The sequence below is a fragment of the Oncorhynchus nerka genome, linkage group LG27 (assembly GCF_034236695.1).
Source record: "Oncorhynchus nerka isolate Pitt River linkage group LG27, Oner_Uvic_2.0, whole genome shotgun sequence".
Taxonomy (NCBI): domain Eukaryota; kingdom Metazoa; phylum Chordata; class Actinopteri; order Salmoniformes; family Salmonidae; genus Oncorhynchus; species Oncorhynchus nerka.
Genome location: NC_088422.1, coordinates 35,599,415 through 35,613,286, shown reverse-complemented (window position 1 = coordinate 35,613,286; position 13,872 = coordinate 35,599,415). Strand labels below are relative to the sequence as shown.

Sequence of the window (13,872 nt, the reverse complement as noted above, 5' to 3'; positions counted from 1 at the left end):
CCCCCAATGCACACACAAGCCTTCCCTATTTACCATCCCATTGTTGGCCATATTTTCCCCTACTCCCCCCTCCCCTCCCCAAACATACACACACATACACTCCATGCATCCCTTAAATATGGTCTCTCATCACTAATCGATGAGCCCAAAGAGCATCATTACCATAAACACAGACTTCCTCTCAGGGACATACACGCTTTGTTTGGGCTGTCCTGTTGACCTTTAATAATGGATATCCAAATGTTTATCACCTCCGCTCAGTGGGGGAGAGAGAGAGGAGGAGAGAGGGAAGCATCTTTAAGGAAGATCCACTTTGGTTTTTTAACATTCGTTGTCTTCACTTCTTGTTAGTTACTGCAGATTTAGGCTTTGTGTTCGTGCATCCATCAAAGTAGCTAGAGCTGAGATGTGTGATGAGGTGGAGAGGGACAAGCTTTGATGGAAAAAGGGGAAGGAAGGATTTCTCTATACTGCAAATGTAATTGAATTTATTTTTGAGACTTGCAAACCTGCTTAAAATGAATAAGAGTTCTGGCCAAATTAGGAGAGGAAGTAAAGTCATTATTATTCCTTGTTTGCCATTATAGTTAAGATCCAATGATGGTTATTGGCAAGAGTGGAGATGGGTTCAATCCGAAGGATCAGTACGGGGCAGCTGTGAGGTCATCAGACACTTCCCTGAAGTATGTGTGGTGCCTCCACTCATCTCACTTCGGTCTCTCGGTGGACCCACTCTCCACAAGTAGAGCCCCACCAGCCACTATACTTTAATTCAATTCACAAGGTATTACAAACTGACCACAGTATTTAATTGGCAGTCTTTCTCCAATGTATTTACAATGACATCATCCACAGACGTTGGTACATTAGGGAAGGAGTGGGAGCTTATTAAAAATCGCTAAAAGGGCATTGCGCCCTAAAGTACAAAGAGGTACTTGCATTTTGTTTTGTGTGTGTTCTCTGTTAAATGTTTGCTTAGCCTACATGTTCACACGTTTTATAAATGTAATGTATGCAATAACTATGTATTCATACTTCAACTCTTCCATATCCATGCGATGTCCACCGCCCTCATATGACATGTCTGATCAAATGTTTTATCTGGTTCTTCAATGACAGACGAAACAGACAAGGTTTTGATTCTAGACTTTGATTCTATATAAGTGAAGGCCAACAAAATCCAATGTATTATATGGAATGTGCACAGGCTTCATGATGCCAAAAAAAAGGTTATTGAACATTTAAAGGGATTGTCAGCAGATGTGGTTTTCCCGCAAGAGCTACACTTCAAACAATGAGAAATGTAATACTTAAAGAGGAGCTTGGTTGGAGGGGCCTTTGCAGGCACCTACTGTATTAACAGAAGATGTTTAGGCTTCCTGATAAATAAGAATACACCCTTTTCCCTTATATCCCAGCACATGGACCAAGGCCATTTTAAAATGTTGAATTGTACCTTACAAGGGGGAAAACATGCAATTGATTTAATTGTATATCCCCCATGGGCAAATCTGGTGTTTTTAGATAGATTTTAAGCTATATTAGATCAGACCCACACTGGAACTATTAGTTTAGCAGGTGACCTAAATCAAACATTCAGCAAGTTAGACAGAGAAATGGAAAAGGGAAATTCAAGAAGCCTCCAAAGAGGCTGACCAATTCCATCAATATACAATATTTTCCATGACACCCGGAGATTATTATTCCCAACTACAAAAGGCTACTCCTTTTTTTCTCAAAGTAAGAAAAGCTATTCAAGAATCGACTACAATGTACTGGGTTACAAAATCCATTTCCCACTGTGATTATTAAAACCTACCCTAACCAGAAACAGTGGATGGATGTCGGCATTCGCGCAAAACTGAAAGCGCGAACCACCGCATTTAACCATGAAAAGAGGTCTGGGAATGTGGTTGAATATAAACCGTGTAGTTATTCCCTCCGCAAGGCAATCAAACAAGTGAACATGCCGGTACAGGGACAAAGTGGGGTCGCAATTCAACAGCTCAGACAGGAGACGTATGTGGCAGGGTCTACACGAAATCACGGATTACAAAAAGAAAACCAGCCACGCCACGCTTCCAGACAAACGAAACACCTTCTTTGCCCGCTTTGAGGATAATACAGTGCCACCTTCGCGGCCCACTAACAAGGACCCCCCACCCCTTCTCTGTGTCTAAATGACACAAAAACGATTTTCACACACTCAGTCACAACACGTGCCTGGCTTCAAAAGTGTGTTGTGAGTGACTTCAGCAGCAGGCGCTCAGCTCGTGCACAGGCCAGCAGCAATTTCCGCAAATTGCAAATCATTGTTGGCTGACTGCAGCTGCCTGTGCAGGAGCTAAGCGTCTGCTGCTGACGTCACTCACAATGCATTTTTGCAGCCAGTCACGATAACTAACTACCAATACACTGCTTAAAACTATAATTGTTCAGAATGTGTAGGTTTACTAGATAAAAAGAAAATAAATCAAATGTAATTGTTCAAAAATGAAATGTGTTGTGTTTATATTACTTTTACAAATACAAATATGTGATAAACAAACAAATCTAAACTAACAATGACGCAGTTTTACGTTATTACGCAATGATATCGCAACGTCATTTAGCAACTTTTAGCAACAAATCGACCTGCCTCTAGCAACTCCCCCTGAAAATGAGTTGGCAACACTGCGCAGCACTCACTTCTGTCATCAGGAAGTGCTTTGAGACCCACTTCAGTTTGCATACCGCCCCAACAGGTCCACAGACGATGCAATCGCCATCACACTGCACACTGCCCTATCCCATCTGAGCAAGAGGAATACCTATGTAAGAATGCTGTTCATTGACTACAGCTCAGCATTCAACACCACAGTACCCTCAAGCTCATCATCAAGCTGGAGGCCCTGGGTCTCAACCCCGCCCTGTGCAATTGGGTCCTGGACTTTCTGACGGGCAGTCCCCAGGTGGTGAAGGTAGGAAACAACATCCCCACTTCGCTGACCCTCAACCACAATGGTGCGTGCTCAGCCCCCTCCTGTACTCCCTGTTCACCCACGACTGCATGGCCATCAAATCAAATCATATCAAATGTATTTATAAATCCCTTCTTACATCAGCTGATGTCACAAAGTGCTGTACAGAAACCCAGCCTAAAACCCCAAACAGCAAGCATTGCAGGTGTAGAAGCACAGTGGCTAGGAAAAACTCCCTAGAAAGGCCAGAACCTAGGAAGAACCTAGAGAGAAACCAGGCTATGAGGGGTGGTCAGTCCTCTTCTGGCTGTGCCGGTGGAGATTATAACAGAACATGGCCAAGATGTTCAAATGTTCATAGATGACCAGCAGGGTCAAATAATAATAATCACAGTGGTTGTCGAGGGTGGAACAAGTCAGCACCTCAGGAGTAAATGTCAGTTGGCTTTTCATAGCCGAACATTCAGAGTATCTCTACTGCTCCTGCTGTCTCTAGAGAGTTGAAAACAGCAGGTCTGGGACAGGTAGAATGCCTGTGAATGTCTCCAACTCAATCATCAAGTTTACAGACGACACAACAGTGGTAGGCTTGATTACCAACAACGGCGAGGAAGCCTACAGGGAGGAGGTGAGGGCCCTCGTAGTGTGGTGTCAGGAAAACAACCTCTCGTTCAAATTCAACAAAACAAAGGAGATGATTGTGGACTTCAAGCAACAGCAGAGGGCCCACCCTATCCACATCGAAGGGACAGCAGTGGAGAAGGTGGAAAGTTTTAAGTTCCTCAGCGTACACATCACAGACACACTGAAATGGTCCACCCACACAGGCAGTGTGGTGAAGAAGCCGCAACAACGCCTCTTCAACCTCAGGAGGCTTAAGAAATTTGGCTTGTCACCCAAAACCCTGACAAACTTCTACAGATGCACAATCAAGAGCATCCTGTCCGGCTGTATCACAGCCTGGTACGGCAACTATACCACCTTCAACCGCATGGCTCTCCAGAGGGTTGTGTAGTCTGCACAACGCATCGCCGGGGGCAAACTACCTGCCCTCCATGACACCTAGAGGGCCTGATGTCACAGGAAGGCCAAAAAGATCATCAAGGACAACAACCACCCAAGCCCCTGCCTGTTCACACCGGTACCATCCAGAAGGAGAGGTCAGTACAGGTGCATCAAAGCTGGAACCCGAGAGACTGAAAAACAGCTTCTCTCTCAAGGCAATCAGACTGTTAAACAGCCATCACTAACTCAGAGAGTCTGCTGCCTACATTGAGACCCAATCACTGGCCACTTTATTAAATTGATCACTAGTCACTTTCAACAATGCCACTTCAAATAATGTCAGTTTAATAGTGTTTACATATCTTGCATTACTCATATCATATGTATATACTGTATTTTATACCATCTATTGCACCTTGCCTATGGCGCTCGGCCATCGCTCATCCATATATTTATATGTACATATTCTCATTAGGTGGCTTTTTTACTTGCAAAATATATTGAAATGCACTAAAGACAAACAAAGGGTACAAATGGAAGATTTGCATGTTCATCCCCAGAATCCTTTCACTTGTCTGTTTTCAAAAGATGGAGCAAAGAACATGAACAACTTCATAGTAAAGAACACTATAACAACATGGAAGGAAATGAAACGCATTCTACAATAACCAATATCACCCCCTAAAAACACACCGCTTTGGAACAATCCTTGGATAGCTTTACAGAAATCACAGATCATTTGGCCCACAGCACATCTTCAGAGTCACATCACGTGTAGAACTAACAATGAGTCAATGATTCCTGCTTTCTGGGAGTGCTATAAAGTCCAAAAGTTATGGGCAGTTAGAAAGCTGGCTGTCAGAAGTTGAATAATGTAAATCTACTTTTAATCTGTCTATCTGCATATTTAAAGACACCCAATGAGTCGGACAATATTATTTTTGTCCCTTGTAGTGAAGAAGCTATTACTTAAACACTGGAAGTCAAACGATACTCCAACGTTAAGTGAATGGAAGAATCACATTCTTTATGATTTCAATATCATTTGTAAAAAAATCTGGCTACAGACAGAAACAACATAAAACAATTTGAAGTCATATGGGCCACAGTCTTACAAGCATTAGAAACAACATTGGGTGCGGTTACTGTGGGAACATGTAGGTCTGAGCAAGTGTGATGGCTTTAATGTTTGTGATAATGTATGTATGTAAATGTTAAGTTGTCTATTAGTTTTGACCATGTATTGTTCAAAAAAATATATAATAAGTTAAATAAAATATTTAAAAAAAAGGGATGTGTGATGTGTGTCTCTGAAGTGTGTGTATATTCATGGCTGGAGGTTGATGTGTGTGCGCTGGTGTCTGCCCCTCCTCTCCTCTCCCAAGGGACAGCAGAGTGACAGAGGGAGACCCAGGGATGGATGGAGCAGAAAACGACAAACAATAACAGATGATCAGCTTGCGAGTCAGGAGGAGGCCTTCAAATATTAATCAGCTGTTAAAAGGTCTGGTGGCGTTTACATGGGTGTGAGGTCCCCATCTCCTCAACCTCACACTGTCATCCCCGACAACACACTTTTATTTTAATAGCATCGCTACATTAGCATTAACAACTTTGTATGTATCATGTGTGTGTGTGTCCGTATGAGTGTGTGTGTGGCATCTCCATGCATGAGTGGCCTGTGAGTGTGTATTTCATCAAAAATACATACAGCTGCGTCTCCCTATTCCCTCCATCGCTATATTGTTATTTTTTCCCTCCAATGGCTCTAGGTCACGACAATATGCTGTGTGTGTGTGTGTGTGTGTGTGTGTGTGTGTGTGTGTGTGTGTGTGTGTGTGTGTGTGTGTGTGTGTGTGTCACGTTTGCATTTGTAGATGCATTTTCCTGGTTCTGCTGCTCTCCTCTCGTCTGTCTCACCATCTTCAACACAATATGATCAGTAGAGTTACAGTCAACTGGTAGGCATAACATCATACTGTATTTCCATTAGCTACAATAGATGATTGTTAGTCCCATTTGATACATTAGTCCCATCTGTCTCCTGTTATGTTGTAATGTAGTCTAACAAAGGTGACGACTGAGCTGTTTACTGTCTTCAGTCTGAAGATGACAATGCTCTTTGGATCACAGGTAGCAACTAGTCAGTGAAGATCAGTTATAGTCACTAAAAATGACTGGATGTATTAGCTGTGGCACAGTCCACAGAGAAACGTGTGATATCAGGTGTGAGACAGCTTGAAATCACGAGATTACACTTCTCTCGCTTTGTCAGCAGCCGTTGGTCAGATGGGGAAAATGCACACGCACACACACGCACGTCTGTGGCGATCTGAAAAGATTCTGTGTTGTGAGAACCCTGGACCCTGTCCTCCAAAGATAATTCGTAAACATCCAAATAACTTCACAGATCTTAATTATAAAGGGTTTAAACACTGTTTCCCATGCTTGTTCAATGAACCATAAACAGTTCATGTATATGCACATGTAGCACGGTCATTAAGACACTAACAGTTTACAGACGGTAGGCAATTAAGGTCACAGTTATGAAAACTTTGGACACTAAAGAGGCCTTTCTGAAAACACCAAAAGAAAGATGCTCAGGGTCCCTGCTCATCTGTGTGAATGTGCCTTAGGCATGCTGCAAGGACGCATGAGTACTGCAGAGGTGGCCAGGGCAATAAATTGCAATGTCTGTACTGTGAGACGGCTAAGACAGCGCTACAGAGAGACAGGACGGACAGCTGATCATCCTCGCAGTGGCAGACCACGTGTAACAACACAGGCACAGGATCGGTACATCCGAACATCACACCTGCAGGACAGGTACAGGATGGCAACAACAACTGCCCGAGTTACACCAGGAACGCACAATCCCTCCATCAGTGCTCAGACTGTCAGCAATAGGCTGAGAGAGGCTGGACTGAGGGCTTGTAGGCCTGTTGTAAGACAGGTCCTCACCAGACATCACCGGCAACAATGTTGCCTATGGGCACAAACCCACCATTGCTGGACCAGACAGAACTAGCAAAAAGTGCTCTTCACTGACGAGTGGCGGTTTTGTCTCACCGGGGGTAATGGTCGAATTTGCATTTATCGTCAAAGGAATGAGCGTTACACGAAGCCTGTACTCTGGAGCGTGATCGATTTGGAGTTGGAGGGTCCGTCATGGTCTGGGGCGATGTGTCACAGCATCATCGGACTGAGCTTGTTGTCATTGCAGGCAATCTCAACACTGTGCGTTACAGAGGAGACATCTTCCTCCCTCATGTGGTACCCTTCCTGCAGGCTCATCCCGACATGACCCTCGAGCATGACAATGCCACCAGCCATACTGCTCGTTCTGTGCATGATTTCCTGCCATGGCCAGCGAAGAGCCCGGATCTCAATCCCATTGAGCACTTCTGGAACCTGTTGGATCTGAGGGTGAGGGCCAGGGCCATTCCCCCCAGAAATGTCTGGGAACTTGTAGGTGCCTTGGTGGAAGAGTGGGGTAACATCTCACAACAAGAACTGTCAAATCTGGTGCAGTCCATGAGGAGGAGATGCACTGCAGTACTTAATGCAGCTGGTGGCCACACCAGATACTGACTGTTACTTTTGATTTTGACCCCCCTTTGTTCAGGGACACATTATACCATTTCTGTTAGTCACATGTCTGTGTAACTTGTTCAGTGTATGTCGCAGTTGTTGAATCTTGTCATTTTCATCCAAGTATTTACACATATTAAGTTTGCTGAAAATAAACCCAGTTGACAGTGAGAGGACGTTTCATTTTCTGCTGAGTTTATATAGGCTAAATACAGACCTTATAGATATGTAGGTAGGCTATAAATAGAAGTAGAGAGAGACACAGAGATACAGAATGGAAAACAGACCACATGCCTTATCAGACACACACACACACACACACACACACACACACACACACACACACACACACACACACACACACACACACACACACACACACACACACACACACACACACACACACACACACACACACACACACACACAGTAGTGGAGCTTCTATGTCAGTAGTTTGCCATTGGGGGCAACAGAGGCTTTGTCCATGTATTGCCATAGAGACAGGATAGTACAGCAGGGTAGAGGGCAGTCCGAAGGGAACGTTTCTCAAGTTTCTAACTGCTGATCAGAAACTCCCACCAGATAAAATTACCTTGGATCAAGAGGATTATTTTCAGACTGTTGAGGAACAACTCTTAATGTGCATTTGTATGTGTTTGTATGTGTGTTTATGTGTTTGTATGTGTGTGTATGTGTTTGTATGTCTTTGTGTGTGTTTGTATGTGTTTGTCTTTGTTTATCAAATAAATCAAAAATGTATTGGTCACATACACATGGTTAGCAGATGTTAATGCGAGTGCAGCGAAATGTTTGTGCCTCTAGTTCTGACAGTGCAGTAATATCTAACAAGTAATCTAACAATTCCACAACAACTACTTAATACACACAAATCTAAAGGGATGGAATAAGAGTATGTGCATATAAATATATGGATGAGCGATGACCGAGTGGCATAGGCAAGATGACATAGATGGTATAAAATATAGTATACACATATGAGATGAATATGTAAGATGTGTAAACATTACTAAAGTGGCATTATGAAAGTGGCCAATGATTTCAAGTCTGTATGTTGGCAGTAGCCTCTCTATGTTAGTTATGGCTGTTTAACAGTCTATGGCATTGAGATAGAAGCTGTTTTTCAGTCTCTCGGTCCCAGTTTTGATGCACCTGTACTGACCTCCTGCCTTCTGGATAATGGCGAGGTGAACAGGCAGTGGCTTGGGTGGTTGTTGTCATTGATGATTTTTTGGGCTTTCCTGTGACATGCTGTAGGTGTCCTGGAGAGCAGGTAGTTTGCCCCCGGTGATGTGTTGTGCAGACCGCACCACCCTCTGGAGAGTCTTGGGGTTGTGGGTGGTGCAGTTGCTATACCCGACGGTGATACAGCCTGACAAGATGCTCTCAATTGTGCATCTGTAAAAGTTTGTGAGGGTTTAAAGGTGGACAAGCCAAATTTCTTCAGCTTCCTGAGGTTGAAGAGGCGCTGTTGCTGTTGTGCCTTCTTCACCACACGGTCTGTGTGGATGGACCATTTCAGTTCGTCCGTGATGTGTACGCCGAGGAACTTAAAACTTTCCACCGTCTCCACTGCTGTCCCGTTGATGTGAATAGGGGGGGTGCTCCCTCTGCTGCTTCCTGAAGCCCACGTTTATATTGGAAGTGTGTGTGTGTGTGTGTGTGTGTGTGTGTGTGTGTGTGTGTGTGTGTGTGTGTGTGAGAGACAAAGATCTGATGAGTGTATCACACAGATGATTGAAAAACAGACATAGATCAGAGATGCACATTAAGAGTTGTTCCTCAACAGTGTGAATAATGGGAATTGATGGGAAATTATGTAAATATATCACTAGCCACTTTAAACAATGCTACCTTATATAATGTTACTTACCCTACATTATTCATCTCATATGCATACGTATATACTGTACTCTACATCATCGACTGCATCCTTATGTAATACATGTATCACTAGCCACTTTAACTATGCCACTTTGTTTACTTTGTCTACATACTCATCTCATATGTATATACTGTACTCGATACCATCTACTGTATGCTGCTCTGTACCATCACTCATTCATATATCCTTATGTACATATTCTTTATCCCCTTACACTGTGTATAAGAGAGTAGTTTTGGAATTGTTAGTTAGATTACTTGTTGGTTATCACTGCATTGTCGGAAGTAGAAGCACAAGCATTTCGCTACACTCGCATTAACATCTGCTAACCATGTGTATGTGACAAATACAATTGGATTTGATTTGATTTGAGGTGGATCAACAGCTCCAGATAATTATCATAGCATTCATAAAAACAAAGTGACAAAAATGTGACTATCGGAGTTAACATACTGTATGTACCTGGGATAGTGTGTTTCACAGGAGTTTAAGATGGAGAGTTTGAAGAAAGGCAGAGAGATAAGGAGGAGAAACTGAAGAAGTCTGCTCAAATTTGACAAATTCCTCACATTGGGTGGCTAACACGCACACAAACACTGGAAAACCCATCATAGTCACATTTGCCATCTTGCAGGAGAACGAGGCAAAGCGAGGCCATGTTGAGAAGTCGGAAAGAGAGAGGGATGCTGTGCGTTAGAAAGAGGGAGGGAGAGACAGAGTGCACTCATGGAGGCTTGCAAACTGAGCAGTGCATGGTGGAGAAGATTGCCCTCTACTGGACCTTCCTGGAACAGGTCCTCAGACTGATCAAGGTACCCAAGACTGGCACTCACTACGGCCTTTTCACACTACTACTCTGACCAACTAAGCTGAGGATGCAGCGACTGAGAGATTTCCGGGAAAATTACCTAGAAAGTTTTCGGGAAAGTTACCTGGGAAAATTACCTGGGAAATTACCTGTGTGTGAAAATTGATAATATCAGGATGTTCATTTGTGCCAATTTGAAGTTTGAAGTTTCTGGGAAAGTTACAGTTAATGACCTGAAAAGTTATAATGGCTAAACCTTCACAATTCACCCCTCCTGAGAAAAGTGTTTATCTATTAAACTTTTAAGCCTCTGGACATGCCGCTAACATTCTTAACTTTAAAAAAACGTCCATATTTCTTGTGGGATTAGCACACTTGCTTTCTCTTGGAAATGTGGGCTGATTAATCTACCAGCTCATGTTTGTTGCAAATGTAATTTCCACATCCTGGTTCAACCCAAATCCCAGATTCAACCACAACCCTAACCCTAACTTCATGTCCACATCCTGGTTCAAACCTAATCCTCAACCACAACCCTAAACCTAGCTTCATGTTCAAATGTATACAGTTGAAGGCGGAAGTTTACGTACACCTTAACCAAATACATTTAAACTCAGTTTTTCACAATTCCTGACATTTAATCCTAGTAAAAAGTCCCTGTCTTAGGTCAGTTAGGATCACCACTTTATTTTAAGAATGTGAAATGTCAGAATAATAGTAGAAAGAATGATTTAGTAGAAAGAATTATTTATTTCAGCTTTGATTTCTTTCATCACGTTCCCAGTGGGTCAGAAGTTTACATACACTCAATTAGTATTTGGTAGCATTGCTTTTAAATTGGCTAGCCTTCCACAAGCTTCCCACAGTAAGTTGGGTGAATTTTGGCCCATTCCTCCTGACAGAGCTGGTGTAACTGAGTCAGGTTTGTAGGCCTCTTGCTCGCACATGCTTTTTCAGTTCTGCCCACAAATCTTCTATGGGATTGAGGTCAGGGCTTTGTGATGGCAACACCTTGACTTTGTTGTCCTTAAGCCATTTTGCCACAACTTTGGAAGTATGCTTGGGGTCATTGTTCATGTGGAAGACCCATTTGTGACCAAGCTTTAACTTCCTGACTGATGTTTTGAGATGCTGCTTCAATATATCCACATAACTTTCCTGCCTCATGATGCCATATATTTTGTGAAGTGCACCAGTCCCTCCTGCCGCAAAGCACCCCCACAACATGATGCTGTCACCCCCATGCTTCATGGTTGGGATGGTGTTCTTCGGCTTGCAAGCCTCCCCCTTTTTCCTCCAAACATAACAATGGTCATTATGGCCAAACAGTTCTATTTTTGTTTCATCAGACCAGAGGACATTTCTCCAAAAATGTCACCATGTGCAGATGCAAACCGTAGTCTTGCTTTTTTTATGGCTGTTTTGGAGCAGTGGCTTCTTCCTTGCTGAGCGGCCTTTCAGGTTGTGTCGATATAGGACTTGTTTTACTGTGGATATAGATACTTTTGTACCTGTTTCCTCCAGCATCTTCACAAGGTCCTTTGCTGTTGTTCTGGGATTGATTTACACTTTTCGCACCAAAGTACGTTAATCTCTAGGAGACAGAACACCTCTCCTTCCTGAGTGGTATGACGGCTACGTGGTCCCAGGGTGTTTATACTTGCGTACTATTGTTTGTATAGATGAACGTGGTACCTTCAGGTGTTTGGAAATTGCTCCCAAGGATGAACCAGACTTGTGGAGGTCTACAATTTTTTTTCTGAGGTCTTGGCTGATTTCTTTTGATTTTCCCATGATGTCAATCAAAGAGGCACTGAGTTTGAAGGTAGTCCTTGAAATACATCCACAGGTACACGTCCAATTTACTCAAATTATGTCAATTAGCCTATCAGAAGCTTCTGAAGCCATGACATAATTTTCTGAAATTTTCCAAGCTGTTTAAAAGCACAGTCAACTTAGTGTATGTAAACTTCTGACCCATTGGAATTGTGATACAGTGAATGATAAGTGAAATGATCTGTCTGTAAAAAAATGACTTGTAGATGTCCTAACCGACTTGCCAAAATGATAGTTTGTTAACAAGACATTTGTGGAGTGGTTGAAAAACTAGTTTTAATGACTCCAACCTAAGTGTATGTAAACTTCCCACTTCAACTGTATATTTAGTATGAAGAGATATTGCTGCTGCTGGGGAGGTTTGCCACGCTGCTATCCACCAGAGAGCAGTTGCAGCAGAGGGAAAGAAGCGAGGTGCAGGATCCAGGTGCAGGATCAGGCTGACGGCCAACCGGGGGGCACAACAGATATACACAGACCAGCAGAGCTGCGGTATTCTGCAGAAGAAAAACCTGTTGTCTCAGCTACAGACAGAGCTGGACCAGATACGCGTCACTCTCTGATCACACACTCACAGTCCTTTAGATGGGTCCCAGATTTACCATATAGTACAGTCCATGTGTCTCTATCCAGACTATAAACCGTGGGGGGGGGGGGGTTCAGGTGAGCACATGGTACCACATCCAAATCAAAGCGGCGAAGGAGACACTTCTATTGGGCCAAACCAAAGTGGTAACCTTTAATCTTTACCACATGATGGGTGGGACCGCAGGGTAGGAAGAGGGAGTAGCCATCGATGACACAGTGACACAGCTGGAGAAAATTTGTGATGTCACAACTGGAAAAGGTCAGTGATGTCACAGTGATGTTACAGATAGAGAAGGTTAGTGATGACAGCTAAAGGTCAGCTATTGCCACGTTAACTTGCTAGTCGGAACTAGGAAACTCTGGCATTTCCGACTTGCTAACTGGTTGTAGTTATACAAGTGCCACGGTCAACGAATCAGCAAATTGGAAATTTTAGAGTTTCTTAGCATATGAACATGGCATATGTCACAGTGATGTCAGAGCTGGAGAAGGTTGGTGATGTCACATTGATGTTACAGTTAGAGAAGGTTAGTGATGTCACAGTAATGTAGAGTAGAGGGCAAAATAATTTGCTTACAGTAAAATCTGAATGTATTTTGCTCTCCAGACCCAGCTCTTCATTCAGGATCAGTCTGCCATAGTTAACAACCTCAAAACAGAGCCCTTCTCAGCTTTCTACTAAAGCCAGTTTACCAGGTGTAGGATGATCAAGTGGACAGACAGAGGATACAGCAGGGATGATTGTTCGGGGTTGGCATTCCATATCTGGTGCTGTTTCCACACATATACTAATGTGATGATCATCACTGTGCAGCAAATGTGCCATGATAACAATACTTCTGCAATTAGTCCAAATTTGAGATTTTTGGTTCCAACCGCTGTGTCTTTGTGAGACGGATGATCTCCGTATTTGTGGTTCCACTAAGCATGGAGGAGGAGGTATCATGGTGTGGGGGTGCTTTGCTGGTGACACTGTCTGTGATTTATTTTGAATTCAAGGCACACTTAACCAGCATGGCTACCACAGCACTCTGCACCGATATACCATCCCATCTGGTTTGTGCTTAATGGGACTATCATTTGTTTTTCAACAAGACAATGACCCAACACACCTCCAGGCTGTGTAAGGGCTATTTGACCAAGAAGGAGAATAATGGTATGCTGCATCAGATGACCTGGCC

At 43.2% G+C, this 13,872-nt stretch overlaps 1 pseudogene; it reads left to right on the top strand.

Moving 5' to 3' along the window:
* Positions 1-600: 600 nt before the first annotated feature.
* LOC135565112 (coiled-coil domain-containing protein 42 homolog) lies at positions 601-13,373 on the top strand (annotated as a pseudogene).
* The last annotated feature ends 499 nt before the right edge of the window (positions 13,374-13,872 follow it).